At 42.7% G+C, this 16,495-nt stretch overlaps 1 long non-coding RNA gene across 2 annotated transcripts in view; it reads right to left on the bottom strand.

The window, feature by feature from the left end:
- LOC119846599 overlaps window positions 1–16,152 on the bottom strand; it is a 204,894-nt gene extending 188,742 nt beyond the window's left edge. For both annotated transcript variants that reach the window (XR_006276594.1, XR_006276593.1), the window contains exon 1: window positions 15,927–16,152. This is a non-coding gene — a long non-coding RNA (uncharacterized LOC119846599). The remainder of the gene's footprint in view (window positions 1–15,926) is intronic.
- Window positions 16,153–16,495: the final 343 nt, after the last annotated feature.

Genomic DNA, 16,495 nt, shown 5'->3' with positions numbered 1-16,495 from the left:
AAAAACTGCATGGGGAACTTAGGGAAAGCAAGATAATTACACAGAAAAAAAGAAAAGCAAAATTAATCTGTGAATGATTTTTGTGTTGTACAATGCCTTGAGTACCTGTATGGGTTGTGTGTATGTTAAAATCATACAGTACTTCCATCCAAATATCTCAAAGCACTGCACAAATGATGGTATCATCATCCCTGCCTGACAAATGTGGAAACTGAGGCACAGAGCAATGAACTGGCTAGCCTAAAGCCTCCGAGTGAGTCAGGAGATTACAAAATGGAACCCATGCAGCATGTGCCACTAGACTATGCTGCCGACCAAAGAAATTAGGAATGAGAAAACATCCCCTTTCCTCTCTTTAACATGCTCCAGCTCCCACACAAGCCCCCCCACTCTTCCTTTGGGTTTTCTCTCTCCGGAGAAACAGGTCTGTTGCTGTGCCCAACTGCTTCATGGGAAAAAGAAAATGGGTGGATCATGAGGCCATTGAGTTACCTGACATTATTCAATGAAGCAGCACAATGATGAGAAATGGCAATTCGGAACGGAACTGGACCTGATTTTTCTATCAACTCCACTGCGGTAGATCAGGAGTTGTTCCAGACTGAGTCAGTGGATTTATACTGGTGTGAGATCAGAATCGGGCCCAGCATCATTTAGCTGCTGCTGGGCAGATGGGGTATTGACACACTCAGGAAAGCAGGTCCTCTTGCAATAACGAGGCAAGGCAACAGACGTGCCCTATGCTCCATTAAAACTATATTGAGAAAAGCATTCAATTCCACACTGTAATTGTCTCTCTCTAAGGATTCTATTTTCCTTGGTGAAATTAACCATGAGAGGAGAATTGGGGGCAGCGGGTGTGAGAGAGACAGCGCCTGATTCCCCTCTCACTTACGCTTGTGCCACTTCATTGTCTTTGGCAGAGCGACTCCCCAATTACAGTGGTGTAAGCGAGAAAAGAATCAGGCCTTTAGGGAGCGGGATAGTTACAGCAGCCCATCCTGTTTAATAGCTGCACTGAGTCAGATTCATTAGAGGGATAAAAATGTCTAAAGCAGGAAAATAATGAAAAGTGCTAAAGACCGGATCTCTATATTTATTACCAGAAGAATTACAGCCCTGATATTTATAGAAGAGACATATGTATAAACAGAATAATTTCCATTATATTATGTACATACATATATGACTTTACTACTCATTAAATATACTGGACTGGGAGTCCTTGGATTATCCACAAGGTATCCCTCAGGCAGTGACACAAATACACATTGTCCCTCCACACAGAAGGATTCACTACTAAGGAATAGTGGAAGTACTATAATATGAAAGAGAACATGCCTCCATGATGTACAATTTGTTGCATAATTGTACCCCAGAATCTAAGTTTTCATTTAAATATCCAGCCCTGATGGCTGTGAGGATAACCCTAAAAAAGCGAGCCATTTAAAGGAAGCTCTGTCATCTTCCTGAGTTTCTATAAAGCCTGAAACAACAGCTCTGGGAAATATACTCTCTCCTCTAAAAAGAAAAGGAGTACTTGTGGCATCTTAGAGACGACGTCTCCTGGATTCTTAACTCGGAAACTTCAGTGTAACATATTGGGAACAAATATTTAACAATAAGCTCTTCAATCTAGCAAAGAAAAAAGTGTAACACAATCCAATGGCTGGAAGTTGAAGCTAGACAAATTCTGATGGAAATATGGCATATGTTTTTAACAATTTACTAAGGGCTGTGGTGGATTCTCCATCTCTGGCAATTTTTAAATCAAGATTGAATGTTTTTCTAAAGATCTGCTCTAGGAATTGTTTTGGGGACAGTCAATGGTCTGTGTTATACAGGTGGTCAGACTAGATGATCACAAGTGTGCTGTGTCCCCAGAGGTGAAACTGGGCCAGTACGGCGTACCAGTAAGAAGTGTCCATCGGTACCCACCCATACACAGCCAATGTTAAAGGGCTACTGTGGCAACGGCTGGAGCCCCGGGCCCTTTAAATCGCCACCAGAGCCTCAGGTGGCGCGGGCTGGGCAGCGTGGAAGCAGACCCTGGGGGAGGCTGACCCTCAGCCCCACTCCTTCTGCCCGAGGCCCCGCTCTTTCCAGGGGCCCAGAGCCAGGCCCCCATAACTGTAAGTCTTTTACATTACGTTCACCCCTGCGTGTCCTTCTCTAGTGACTGGTCTTCACAGACGATAATATCCCTACTATTGTGACTTGCAAATGGAGTTACTCCCTTATCTCAAGGGATAGAGATGTGCTGAAGGCTCTGTCTGCCCTGAGGATCAGTACAGAAGTTGTTGCTTAAAGCTATGTTAAATATCAGCATTGTTAATTATTTTGCTGCTGATCATTTTACCAGAAATATCAAGCTCAGGTACTGTCAGGGGTGCTTGAACAAGGGATGCTGGGGATGTGGCAGCACCCGCTGGCTTGAAGTGGTTTCCATCATATCCAGGATTTACAGTTTTGTTCAATGGCTCTCAGCACCTCCACTATACAAATTGTTCCAACACTGCTGCGTACTGTTTTACAGCTCCTAAATGCCTCATGTTTTAGCAAGCAAAAAGCCACAACTGCCCACTACCGAGTTAGCAAAACCTCCAGCTTCCCCAATGACAACAGCTTCTACAGTGCAGTTGTTGTGCTGTTGACACAAACAATTGGCACCTCATAAAACTTTCTAACAGAGTCCCTAATAATACCTAGCTCTTACATAACACTTTTGATTTGTAGAGCTCAAAGCACTTTACAGAGTACCATCAGCATCATTATTCCCATTTTACAGACAGGGAAATTGAGGCACAGAGAGGTAAAGTGACTTGCCTAAGGTCAGCCAGCAGGCCAGTGGCAGAGCCAGAAACAGAACCTAAGTCTCAGTCCAGTGCTCATCCACTAGGCCACACTGCCTCCTTAGGCAAGTTCCTGGGAGTACAGCAAAACCTGCCTTCTATTAAAATTAGAGATGGATCTGAATGGAAGAAATCCAGATCCAAATTTTCCCAAAATTGTGGGGTGCTTAGATTTGGGGTTCATGTCTGGGAGCACTCTAAGCACAAGCCGGAGATGTGAAGTTCAGCTCTGAATTTCCCCAACAATTACAGCAAAGTTTAGATTGTGGTGATTTGGGGCCAGCTGATCATTTAAATGCTGAGCAGAAGAAAGGGTGGAAAAATAATAATTATCACCTGAACCCGACAAGTTACCACACAAGACGCTTTAAATAAATAAAGAGAAATTTCTTCCCTTCTATTGCAAGCAATGGAAACATAATTAAATGGTTAAAATATTTTAAATCAGCTTAGTGCTGACTTACTACTGCGATGGATACTACAGACAGATAGAGAGCAAGTGACTGGGAGTCAGTATTCCTGGATGCTTTTCTATTCCTGACTCTGCTACTGACTCATTGTTAATCCTTGGTTTAATCACTTAGAGATGGATTTAAAAAAACAACAACAACAACAACAACAGTGTATGTGTAATTTGAAAGTGAAGAGCTATACGTTGCACACCTACTGGAAGAACTCAATACAGAAGAACCTTTATTTAACCTACCATGACTTTATATGTGCACCTACCTAATCCCTGGCCAAAACTGCAACCATTAAAAAAAAAAAAAAAAATGTCCATGACCTCTTTGTTCCTGGATCATGTCAGCCCACAGTATAAGGAACGAATCCTTTTATAAGTTTCATGTGTTGACATATCCTTATGGAACTGAAATAGTTACTAAACTATTAAATACTGGGTGGGTAGGAGACAGAAAAAAGAATCAAACCAGCATTTTTGTTCATCCATTCCGATTAAAAAATTAATTTCATAGTACAATGAACCCATACAGAGTTATATCTATTAAGGTCACCTACTTCTAGGACTTCAGCTTACCCTAGGTATTGATGACTGTAAAACTCTTTAGGAGATAAGAATCACAGTTTCAAACTTCTCAACTCTCACAGTTTTAATGTGAGAGAATTTTCCTGCCTCCTAACTATCTTGATTTTTTTCCAGTGAGAAAAACAAACAAAACAAAACAAACAAACAAAATCTCTCTCAATTGCTGCATGGAGTTTTTAAATATCTGGCTTGAATTGAGGCTTTCGTTGTCTGTAGAGGAGATACAAGTAGTTCTACACTAAAATATTTGCTTAATTTGTCTCTCCCTCTACTATGTCTTGAGAGGTGCTGAAAATCTCCCGGAATTGTCCCCTACAGAGGAGACAATTGCTACCCTGTTGGCAAAACAGAAAACCTTTGAGGAAAGGTCTTCTGAATACATATTTTGCAGCTAAATGTTTTTCTTGCTGTCTTTGGGCCCAGTCCTTATTCAGTTGCTACTCAGACAAAACTCCCATTCATGTCAACGAAAAGACAGCCCTTCATTAACTCAGGAATTTTGAAAATTTGTGGTTCATATATCCAGAAATTGGTAACACGGAATTGATCAAATAATAATAATTAAAAAAAGATTTTCACCACTGGACCAAAGGTGTGTGGCCACTTGGAAACAATTTAGAATAAACTGACTGTCTATTTTTCTTTCTATTTTTTCTTTCATCATCATCTCTGGCTCTTAAGTGCTTATCCCTGGGTACTGTCAGATGCATTGCCTCAGAGGAACACAGCCATCTCAGTGGGTCATGAACTGAGAAGTGATCGTTGATGTAGCTGGCCTAAACACACTGAGGGCCATAAAGATCAGAGGCTTGTATTAGTCTCAGTAGTGACCTGAGATCCAGCATCAGTGCAAGTGTAACCCACTGGAGAGTATGTGTCACAGATAACTTTATGACAGGTTTCAGAGTAGCAGCCGTGTTAATCTGTACTCGCAAAAAGAAAAGGAGAACTTGTGGCATCTTCCTCACTGTATTTTCCACTGAATGCATCCGATGAAATGAGCTGTAGCTCACGTAAGCTTATGCTCAAATAAATTTGCTAGTCTCTAAGGTGCCACAAGTACTCCTTTTCTTTTTGAGGTTACTTTATGTCACTGGCAGTAGACCTCAAGGGAAGTACCTCTTCTTTTTCCACTGCTCACTTGGCTCTGCCCCCATAAGAAAGACCACTGGTGTTCATGGGAGTTTTGGCTGAATAGTGTGTTAATGGTCCCCCACTGTGCCAATCCACTGAGGATACAAGTCTGGGCTTGTTGAGACCAGCAGTGAGTATGTGGCAAGCTGGGTGTAAATCAACAGTGCACATGCATGTAGTACACTAACTGTCCATGTGGATTCTGCTGCCATGCACTAAAAGCTCCTCGTGCTCACTGACCTGCTCCCATTTCAAAGCAGAGTAGATCACAGCGCACGAGGGAACTTTTAGTGCCCAGCACCAAAATGCACATGGATAGTTAGCGCACAGCACCCTAGGGGGCTGTAGATTTATACCCCAGCTTGCAGCATCCTGTTTGTTTAGACAAGCCCTTTGTTACAGCCCTGTCTAGAAAATTTGGCTTTTTAGCTCAAGCTGTAGCAGCTTGTATTTGTAATTCTGGAGGTCATTGGTTCAAGCCTTGTTGTGTGGCTCTCTGAAGATCACTTTACACAAGCACTGGTGTGAAGTTTCTCAGTGGTTTGCTTGATGGAGGATGGCTGCTACATTCTGAACAGACTGGAGTTTCCATGTTATCTCCACCTCAGGTACAGCAAGCTTGAAACAGTCTAGCCTGGAAGTAACAACAAAACACATGGATTGCTATGGCAATGGCCAGGTCCCTCTGGAAGGAGCACAGTTTCTAGAGCTGGTTGGAATTTTTTTTTTTTTTTTGCAGAACATTTCCCATGAGCCCTCCCCCCAAATTTCTAGTTTTCAAGAACTGTGTTCAGGAACAATTTTTTGGTTTCTGGTAAGAGTTTTCAATGTCCGATGTTTCACTTAAAAAAAAAAGTTATATGCAACTTTGGCCAAGATGAAAATTTTCCACAACTTTTTTCATTGTGGTTGAATAGCCATTTTTCCTCATAAAAAGTTTTTTGGGAGGTGGCGGAAGGGAGATATAGTTCTTCAGCTCTAGAAGTTTCCTTGTAAGACAGAGGTGAAGAAACTCATGGCACAGCTCCATTTCCGTTTGTGCATTCAAGATTAGTGAGGAGTTCAATATAACTCCAAGACTTCATTTGGTATCAGTGAATCTTTTCCTTAGTCCCATTAGTGCATGAAGCTTAACCACCAATGAAGACTTTATGGAGAAGAGCGAGTGATGAGAGACCCTTAAATATGTAGAGAATTTGGATCCAATTTAGATAGTTCAATGTTCTAGCCAAAACATAGCTGAACTAGCCAACCTTTTATTTCTGCTAAATTGGGTTTGAAATCTTGTGATTCCAGGTATTTCCTGTTCTAGACAAACAGGAAATAGAGCAAGAAGAGGCTTCCCTCTGGTACATTACAATTTCTACTTCTTGTCCTGATGGCATTTAAAAGTGCAGAGGTAGTATAAAAACAAAAACCCAAGCCAACCTACTATCAAGTCTTTCATGAGGTTTAGCATGCAGAGAGGAAGGATCTTATTTGAACCTATTTGGTTTTCCCCACCCATAACTTAGATTTTGCAATAATTCCACTTACAATTTGCTGTTAATGAAAAAAACTCCACAAAAGCCTGATTCTATGCCCATTCAACTCAATGGAAGGACTCCTATAGGCATCAGTGGGTTTTGGATCAGTCCCCACCCCAACAAAAAATATTTAAGCATTGAAATGTGTTTTATGTGTAAACAATCCCCTTGAAATTGGGGCATCTGTAGAGGCAGAACAGAATCATTCAAGCAACAAATAGGCCAGGACAGGGAGTTAGCACCTCATTTCTTACAGAGAGTATTGTGGGCCCTTTAATGGCTACACATATTCTCAGCCTTAATTTTTATGTCTCAGCTGAGAGATCATGGCTGATATTTTCAGAAATGACAAGTCTTTGGGAATGCCTCACTTTCTGAGTCCCCAGATTGAGACACTGTAAAGAGGCCTGATGTTCAGAGTGTGGGTGCTCAACACTTTCTTGAAATCAGGCCCCTTTTAAGGTGCCTCAAGACATCTGAAAATTGAGAGACCCGAAGCCACATGCGTTTTGAAAATCTGGGACCATATCTGCAGCAGCATAGGGCCTACTCCAATCAGTGGGACTGTTTGCAAGTAAGGTAGCACTTCATGTAAGGACAAGTGGATCACACCTGTAAGTGAGGAGATGGTTCCAAGCTGCCAAGTCAGGATCCTAATCTAGACTTCTTTCGAATTTGGAAATATTAAGATGCATGGGTTGGGTTTGGCTTTGCATAGACATAAAAGCCAGTTTGGAAATTGCGAGCTGGATCCAAAATTCCTCAAAGTTTGGGTCGTTCAGATCTGTGGTTTGTTACGGTCCTACTCCTATGTACGAGATGGAGCAGTCTCTACTTAACATATCTAGAGATTTATTTTCCATATTGGAGTGCATGGAATCTGCAGGTAATTTGTGCGCATTTGCATTACATGAACCACAGTGTGAAAGGGTTTAAAAAGTACTGGAGTGAACGAGCAATTGACAGACTAGTGGATAGTCAAAGTTGGTATTATTTTTAGTAACTGTAGCTGGGCTCTGTAACTTTGAAACCTTTATCTCTGGCGACAGCTTTCCTTGAACACAATGCATCTGGGCTGATAGACGGGTGTGATCCGAAGTCCACTGAAGTCAGTCAATGGTAGTCTTTCCATTGACTTCAGTGGGCTTTGGATCAGGCCCCTAGTTTGGAAACTAACACGAGTCTTATAAGAGTCAATGGCATTTTAGGCCACTGCAGGGGGGGGGGAAGAAAAAAAAAAAAGAAAAAAAAAAAAAAAAGCAGATACCTGTATATTGCCAGAAAACATACTTGACTGTCTGTGCTTGGAAGACAAAAAAAAGATAGCAATTTACAAAGACTCTGATGCACATTATTGTTTGCAAATGCTATACTGGATATGTAAAGTTATGTACCACAGCTAAGCGATACAAGTCACAACAGAAAATATGAAGCAGACTTCAGTGAGGTTTTTTAGTTGCTGCACCTGATTTTCCTCTTGCAAATCAGAAGTGACTCCACTAAAATTATGTTCTCACGTATACCAAATGTTAATCTCCATCTCGATTTTCAATCAGTCCATCCTATTATTCAGTGCTCTAAGAAAGAATAACTTTTACCTAACTTTGGATAACCTGCATTGCAGTCTCCCCTTAATGTACATAGTCCTGGGGATAGGCCCATGACTACTTATACAAGTAGAGTGGACTCTGCAATATATTCAGTGCAGAACCATATGCGTTCATTTCATATCTAATCAGAGAGCATGTGTGTATTTTATCCACTGGCCCTCATGAGCTTGAGTGCCGTGCGCATCACAGTTGGGTATTTTGTTCAATAGAGTGTTTCTTAAAAAGAATTCTCTTGTCTACAAATTGGTGAGATGTTTTCACCGCAGAACTGGAGCAGTCCTCCTCCTCCTGTCTGACCAAGGGGCAATCTACAAAGAGGGTATTTTTAAGCAGCTGGGATGACTCATGAGGAGGCTGGAGCCATGTTGTCTCGGCATTGGAAGCTATTAATGGTCCTGCCTTGTAGTATTCAGTAACAGGATTATTCACACTACTGTATATCAAGTTTATCATGTGAATGGATAACCCAGGGATGAGTTCATGCATGGATGTCACCTGTAATACACTAAAAAACAAAATAGTCAGTGGTGATCAACAGTCTGGGCTTTGCAGCTGGGTTCAATTCATCTTCCCATATGTAAGATGTTAATTTTCTTGTATAAGGGCCAGGTAAACAGAGAGACCGGACAGGAACCAGGAATGCATTTGGGGAAGGATGTTTGACAAGAGCGGGTGGGGGAGGCTTTTTAAAAAAAGCGCTTGAAAAAAAAATGCTGGATCGGGTACCACAGAGGTCACAGCAATGTCAGCATGACTGTACTCGTGACATTATTACTAGACTGTGGTAGCACTCAAAGGCCCCAACTGAGGTGGGATCCCCAAAGTGCTAGGAGAGAGAGTCCCTTCCAATCTAAATAGACAAGTCGGACAGAACGTAGGAGCTGATACAGGGTGAGTGGCTTGTACATGATCACACTGCAGGGTAGCGACAGAGTGGGAAGAGACTGCAGGTCTTCTGGCTTCCAAACCAGCACTGTATCCACTGGACCAAGTTCTCTCCCCAGGAGTCTCAGTCTAGCAGAAGTTTCATGAGATGAACAAAAAATAATGAACAGAAAGGAATATTTGAGGGAAGCCTCCAGCTACTGAAAACAATGCCACTCAGGCCTCCAGACCCTACAAGTCTATATGCAGTGCGAACCACTGGCATAGAGGGCATTCTGCAGCCGGGAGGGGTCATATCAGCATGGGTAAAGGTAGACCGGGATATTGTCCAGCCATCTCTATTCCAGCCAATATAAGAGAAGTCCTGTGATGGCTGCTCTAACTTGTGCTGGTGACCAGTTTGCCCCCAGGATTTGTCAGACTTTGACTCCCTCAGGGAACAGATGGCCAGGATCCCCTGGGGGACTAACATGAAAGGGAAGGGAGTCCAGGAGAGCTGGCTGTATTTCAAGGAATCCCTGTTGAGGTTACAGGGACAAACCATCCCGATGAGTCGAAAGAATAGTAAATATGGCAGGCGACCAGCTTGGCTTAATGGTGAAATCCTAGCGGATCTTAAACATAAAAAACAAGCTTACAAGAAGTGGAAGGTTGGACATATGACCAGGGAAGAGTATAAAAATATTGCTCGGGCATGTAGGAAAGATATCAGGAGGGCCAAATCGCACCTGGAGCTGCAGCTAGCAAGAGATGTCAAGAGTAACAAGAAGGGTTTCTTCAGGTATGTTGGCAACAAGAAGAAAGCCAAGGAAAATGTGGGCCCCTTACTGAATGAGGGAGGCAAGCTAGTGACAGAGGATGTGGAAAAAGCTAATGTACTCAATGCTTTTTTTGCCTCTGTTTTCACTAACAAGGTCAGCTCCCAGACTGCTGTGCTGGGCAACACAAAATGGGGAAGAGATGGCCAGCCCTCTGTAGAGATAGAGGTGGTTAGGGACTATTTAGAAAAGCTGGACGTGCACAAGTCCATGGGGCCGGACGAATTGCATCCGAGAGTGCTGAGGGAATTGGCGGCTGTGATTGCAGAGCCCTTGGCCATTATCTTTGAAAACTCGTGGCGAACGGGGGAAGTCCCGGATGACTGGAAAAAGGCTAATGTAGTGCCCATCTTTAAAAAAGGGAAGAAGGAGGATCCTGGGAACTACAGGCCGGTCAGCCTCACCTCAGTCCCTGGAAAAATCATGGAGCAGGTCCTCAAAGAATCAATCCTGAAGCACTTAGAGGAGAGGAAAGTGATCAGGAACAGTCAGCATGGATTCACCAAGGGAAGGTCATGCCTGACTAATCTAATCGCCTTTTATGATGAGATTACTGGTTCTGTGGATGAAGGGAAAGCAGTGGATGTATTGTTTCTTGACTTTAGCAAAGCTTTTGACACGGTCTCCCACAGCATTCTTGTCAGCAAGTTAAGGAAGTATGGGCTGGATGAATGCACTATAAGGTGGGTAGAAAGCTGGCTAGATTGTCGGGCTCAACGGGTAGTGATCAATGGCTCCATGTCTAGTTGGCAGCCGGTGTCAAGTGGAGTGCCCCAGGGGTCGGTCCTGGGGCCCGTTTTGTTCAATATCTTCATAATTGATCTGGAGGATGGTGTGGATTGCACTCTCAGCAAATTTGCGGATGATACTAAACTGGGAGGAGTGGTAGATACGCTGGAGGGGAGGGATAGGATACAGAAGGACCTAGACAAATTGGAAGATTGGGCCAAAAGAAATCTAATGAGGTTCAATAAGGATAAATGCAGGGTCCTGCACTTAGGATGGAAGAATCCAATGCACCGCTACAGACTAGGGACCGAATGGCTCGGCAGCAGTTCTGCGGAAAAGGACCTAGGGGTGACAGTGGACGAGAAGCTGGATATGAGTCAGCAGTGTGCCCTTGTTGCCAAGAAGGCCAATGGCATTTTGGGTTGTATAAGTAGGGGCATAGCGAGCAGATCGAGGGACGTGATCGTTCCCCTCTATTCGACACTGGTGAGGCCTCATCTGGAGTACTGTGTCCAGTTTTGGGCCCCACACTACAGGAAGGATGTGGATAAATTGGAAAGAGTACAACGAAGGGCAACGAAAATGATTAGGGGTCTAGAGCACATGACTTATGAGGAGAGGCTGAGGGAGCTGGGATTGTTTAGTCTGCAGAAGAGAAGAATGAGGGGGGATTTGATAGCTGCTTTCAACTACCTGAAAGGGGGTTTCAAAGAGGATGGCTCTAGACTGTTCTCAATGGTAGCAGATGACAGAACGAGGAGTAATGGTCTCAAGTTGCAATGGGGGAGGTTTAGATTGGATATTAGGAAAAACTTTTTCACTAAGAGGGTGGTGAAACACTGGAATGCGTTACCTAGGGAGGTGGTAGAATCTCCTTCCTTAGAGGTTTTTAAGGTCAGGCTTGACAAAGCCCTGGCTGGGATGATTTAACTGGGACTTGGTCCTGCTTTGAGCAGGGGGTTGGACTAGATGACCTTCTGGGGTCCCTTCCAACCCTGATATTCTATGATTCTATGATTCTATGATTTCTCCATGATCAGGGGAGAATTAAAAGTGGCTTGGATCCCCACCCAAGTATGAACTTGGCACAGCTTAGCATTTAACCCATTTAGTGTTTTCCCTTTCCCATCTCACTCGTGAGGACAATCCTACAGCACAAAAACATGGAGTGGCTCAAGAGATCTTCCCCATCTATGATAAATCAATTCCCTAAAAGCCTTTAAATCACATTTGTTTCTTTGCTCTGAATAGCCACTTTTCAGTACCAAAGGCCTGAGTCCACAAGAGGACTTTTGCATTGTAATGCTTCCTCCTCTTCACTTTACTTCCACTCCCCCAGACTGTTTTGGTGGCCACAAAGAACACCTACAGGCTCTGCTGGCAAGCTAGGTGGAGGAACGCCTATCTTCTCTAGTTCACGGATTGCAATGGCTCATAGGTGGGACATAGGTGTTGCGCAGAGTGAGGCAACAGTACGCATGCCCAGAGGCAGAAACTTGGGCACCTAGGAAATTTTTACTGAGAAAACGTAGGTACTGAATGAGTTTAGGTGCCTACAGAGTTTGGTAGCAGCCAAGTGGGAGTGGCAGGGGGATTGTGGATCACGGGGTGCCTAAACTCGGATTTAGGCACCTAAGTCAATGTGTGGATCTGAGCCAAAGTGCCCAGGAATTAATCCAGAATCCTTTAGTCCATTTATGAGCTGTTAAACCATTTAGAATGCATTCACTTTACCCCATGCATTGCCTAAGGCTGGACAAGGGAACAGACTGAGAACTTCTGTACAGAAGGTTTTAAAATGTAAAAGGATATCATCTGAACTCGAGTACGGGCTGTTACACAATCAGTGCCGTACTTAATAATTGCTTTCTCAGAGTCAATTGCGTTTCAACAACCACCACCACCATTACTCTATGTACAAAGTATATGCACTTTGGATGTCTCGAAGAATATATTTTGACTCCAATTCCTGTTAAAAGGCAGTGGAGGCTAAATTAAAATAGTGTATTTAATTAGCTTCCATGTTTACCACATTACTAATAAATGCACTACATTTACTCTGCTTAAATTCAGAAACAATTGCTCTGAAAGGAATAAAAACAGTAATAATTGTCACAAAGTTATGTTCAAAGAAAGGTGCCAATACAGGTCTTCAGTTTCAGGCAACTGGGTTATACTTTAAGTCCCATTTTAGTTTCTCGAAGAGAAGCCAAACCTCAGATCTAAACACCCACAAACTCTGAGGATGTGCTAATCCAGAATGCTGACCTGAAGCCAAGTTTTGTGAATGGTCCCCAACTTTATAGTGAGTCAAACTAAAACCGTGGATGTGTACACTTTGGAGGTGTTTGAAAGTAGAGGAGACTGATAGCCTTGTGGTTAAAACACTGTTCTGGAAGTCAAGAGATCTGGGTTTAATTCTTGGCTCTGCCACAGACTCTGTGTGTGACCTTGGGCAAATCACTTCATCTCTCTACATTTCAGTTTTCCCCATCTGTAAAATGGAGATGATACTTCCCATGGGTGCTATAAGATTCATGAATGTTTCTAAGGTGCTCAGGTACTACAGTGATGAGGGCATACAAGGAGACAGAGAACATCTGAAATATGCATCCACTTTTTGCAATTTGATCCCATCTCTATTTGAAAGAAGGACAGATCAGTGTCACTTATATTTAAGGGATACATTTAAGAGCAAGAGTTAACTAGTTTACCAATGAAAGAGATTGGTTATGATGGAGAAGCAGGACAGTGTTCTACTTCTTCACTCACTGGATCATATTAATTGCAGACTCCAATGGAATTACACCAGGGATGAATTTGGCCCTCTCTCGAAGTTCTCACTCCTTCAGAGAGGAGCTCAACAGCACTGATGTATACGCAAAGCTGGTTGCTTTGCACTGATACAGTAGAACCTCAGAGTTACGAACATCTTGGGAATGAAGTTTGTTTGTAACTCTGAACAAAATGTTTGGCTATTCTTTCAAAAGTTTACAACTGAACATTGACTTAATACAGCTTTGAAGCTTTACTATGTAGAATAAAAATGCTGTTTTTAACCATCTTCATTTAAATGAAACAAGCGCAGAAACAGTTTCCATAACTTGACAAATTTTTTTTTTTTAAAAAACTTTCCCCTTTTATTTAGGCAAGTTGATGTTTAACACAGTACTGTAACGTACTGGCTTTTGTTGGTTTGTCTCTGCTGCTGCCTGATTGTGTACTTCCAGTTCCAAATGAGGTGTGTGTGGCTGACTGCTCAGTTTGTAACTCTGAGGTGCTACTATATTTTTGCTCGCAACCTGTCCTCTCTTGAGGTTTGGATCCAAAGTTGAAAAAGCCAGCAGACAAAAGTATTCTTGGGAGATAGCATGGGTCTAACTGGATCAATTGGATTCATTCTATAAGTTAAGGCACTGGGATAAATCTCTACTGTATCATCCATCTTGGTCAGAAAAGTGGCGAGAGGAAGAAATTGCAGTCAGAATAAAAAAAATCAACAATGTGTAGAGATTATTTTGCCCTGAGGACGGTAATGAATAGAGGGTCAGATACTCAGTTGGTGTCAAATGGCATAGTTACAAATGGCCTAATATGGGCTCTGCGGATTTACACCAGCAGAGTGTCTGGGCCAGAGCATTAGCTGCTGAAAAGAAAGCTGAAAGCAAAGTCACATCTCACATTTCAAAGGTGCCACAAGTCCTCCTTTTCTTTTTGCGGATCTCTACTACTACTAATAAAGAAGTGATGTCCTAAAATGTCTGAGGCAGAGAGAGCTGCAACCCCTGTGAGATGAGGAAGCACAAGATGCCTGTCTGAGCTGGAGGAAGATTTTCATATGGACAAAATACCGAGGGTGCCCATATATCAAATCAAAGACCAGATCTAAATGGAAAGACTCCCACGGACTTCAATGGGCTTTGAATCAAGCCCCAGCTCACTGAAAATTTAACTGCCTTGATGGTGGGGCAAAACAGAAGAAGTATCTACAAAGCCAGGCAGGCATGTGCACACACGTCTTATTGATATGACAAATCAGAGCAGAATTAGGTGATTCTATAGGCAGCACTCTCCCTTTGAGTCAGACAGAGCCACTACCACAGCAGCGGGCAGAGGACGGGGGGGGGAGGGTGGAGGAGCAGGGGAGAGAGGAGGAAAGGAGGTGACTTGTTTGTTATAGGCTCCATCCTTGGAAGGGGATCCCCTCTGAAATAAAATAAAATGAAATTCTGACCACTATTCATAATCACGGGATTGTTAAATCACAGTGTCTTGGTCAGATTCCAACTCCCATAATGATATTCAGCCTCCCTGAAATATTTATCACTTCCTGTCCTAAATGGACTGTGCAGAGCAGCTGTGCTCTGCTAAGATGCTACAGTATTCAACAGAAGTAGGTGCATTTCGTGAATGAATGCAGTGAATGCTCTGTTTTGCAAGATTGGACCTTTAAGATGTATAGAAGGAGCAATAAGCCTTGATTGCAAGTTCTTCGGGACAGGGACTAGCCTCTTACTGAATGCCTTGGCAGGGCTAAAACAACAATGAGCTAAGCTAGTTCGAGGCCTGCTTATAAAAGTAGAAATTCACAAATAGGTGCCAGGGAGAGCAGACAATATTTGGAAGAATGTGCCCCAAGATCAAAGCCCTCCATAACGGGTAACAGCATATAATGAAAGCAAGGAAATGGTAAGCGGTAGTGAAAAATATATATTCAAATGCCCTAAAAATAATCCAAAAACAAACATTAATTGTTATTGAGCTATCATTATAAAGTATTATTACTTGCCTGATTAACTGTTATATAACAAAAGCTAATCAGGCAAGTAATAATACTTTATAATTATAGCTCAATAACAGTTAATCCTAACAATGACTCTTGCAAGGGAGGAAAGCTTTAGATGCACTCCACAGTTGGGTAAACCAAGGCACGGGAAAAATCAATGGGAGTTAGGTGCCTAAATACTTTGGAGGATCTGGGCCTACAGACCTGGTCAAAGATCACACAGTTTCACAGCAGTGAAGAAAGGAAAAAAGCCAGTATCTTCTCTAACCACCAGATTAAGTCCCTACCAAAACATATCCAATTTCAAGCCAGTCTGAATAAAAATTAGCCAAATAGAAGACTGCAAGATAGTTCCAGCCATAATTAATCATCTAGAAACATCAGATCCTGAAAATATATCCAATTTCAGAGACATCCATTTCGATGCAATTACTGAGCATCCATTATTTCCTTGAGTAAAAACAGAGGGGAGGGCTGGGAAATAAAAGCTTCACAAAATGCATTAGAGCCCTTCCATATAAATAAATGAGAAATATCCTACCCTTTGCTGAGTGGCAATCCATTGGCTGCACTCCTTTATGGCACATGCAGGGTTAAACATCAGCCTTTGGTGACTGCTGTAGAAAACACCCAAGCCTTGGTTTATTCTGCCACAAACTGTCCAAGCCCAAAGCTAAATGTCTTAAGGTTCAAGGCAAACAAGGGTTCATTTGTAGAGTTCCCAAGGAGAATGAAATCCCTGCAACCTGCTTTGAGAGCATAGCTGTGGAGGGTAGCTGATTAGGAAGAGAACTCTGCAGCCTGAAGGCACAATTAACAAAGACCCTTCCACCTGCTCTCCTGAGCCTGCTGTTGAGGATAATTAGCAAATCAGTACCTGAGCACTGCAAGGTGCAAGCTGGAATAGAAGCAGACAAAAGAGCAGACCAGAAAAGCAGAGCTAAGGCCATGGAGAGCCCTGTAGGTTAAGAATCAAATGTCTGATCCTTTGGCCATGTAGTGTCCAAGGCATGAGTGAGCTATGCCAAAGGAAGAAGAATCCATGTTCAGCTAGGGATTCAGGTTAGAGGGCTGAGGCTTGAGGCTATATCAAAGCTAGGGTTTGAGTAT

This window comes from Dermochelys coriacea, chromosome 22 (assembly GCF_009764565.3).
Source record: "Dermochelys coriacea isolate rDerCor1 chromosome 22, rDerCor1.pri.v4, whole genome shotgun sequence".
Lineage (NCBI taxonomy): Eukaryota > Metazoa > Chordata > Testudines > Dermochelyidae > Dermochelys > Dermochelys coriacea.
Note: the sequence above shows the minus strand (reverse complement) of the source record. Positions and strands in the feature narration are given on the sequence as shown.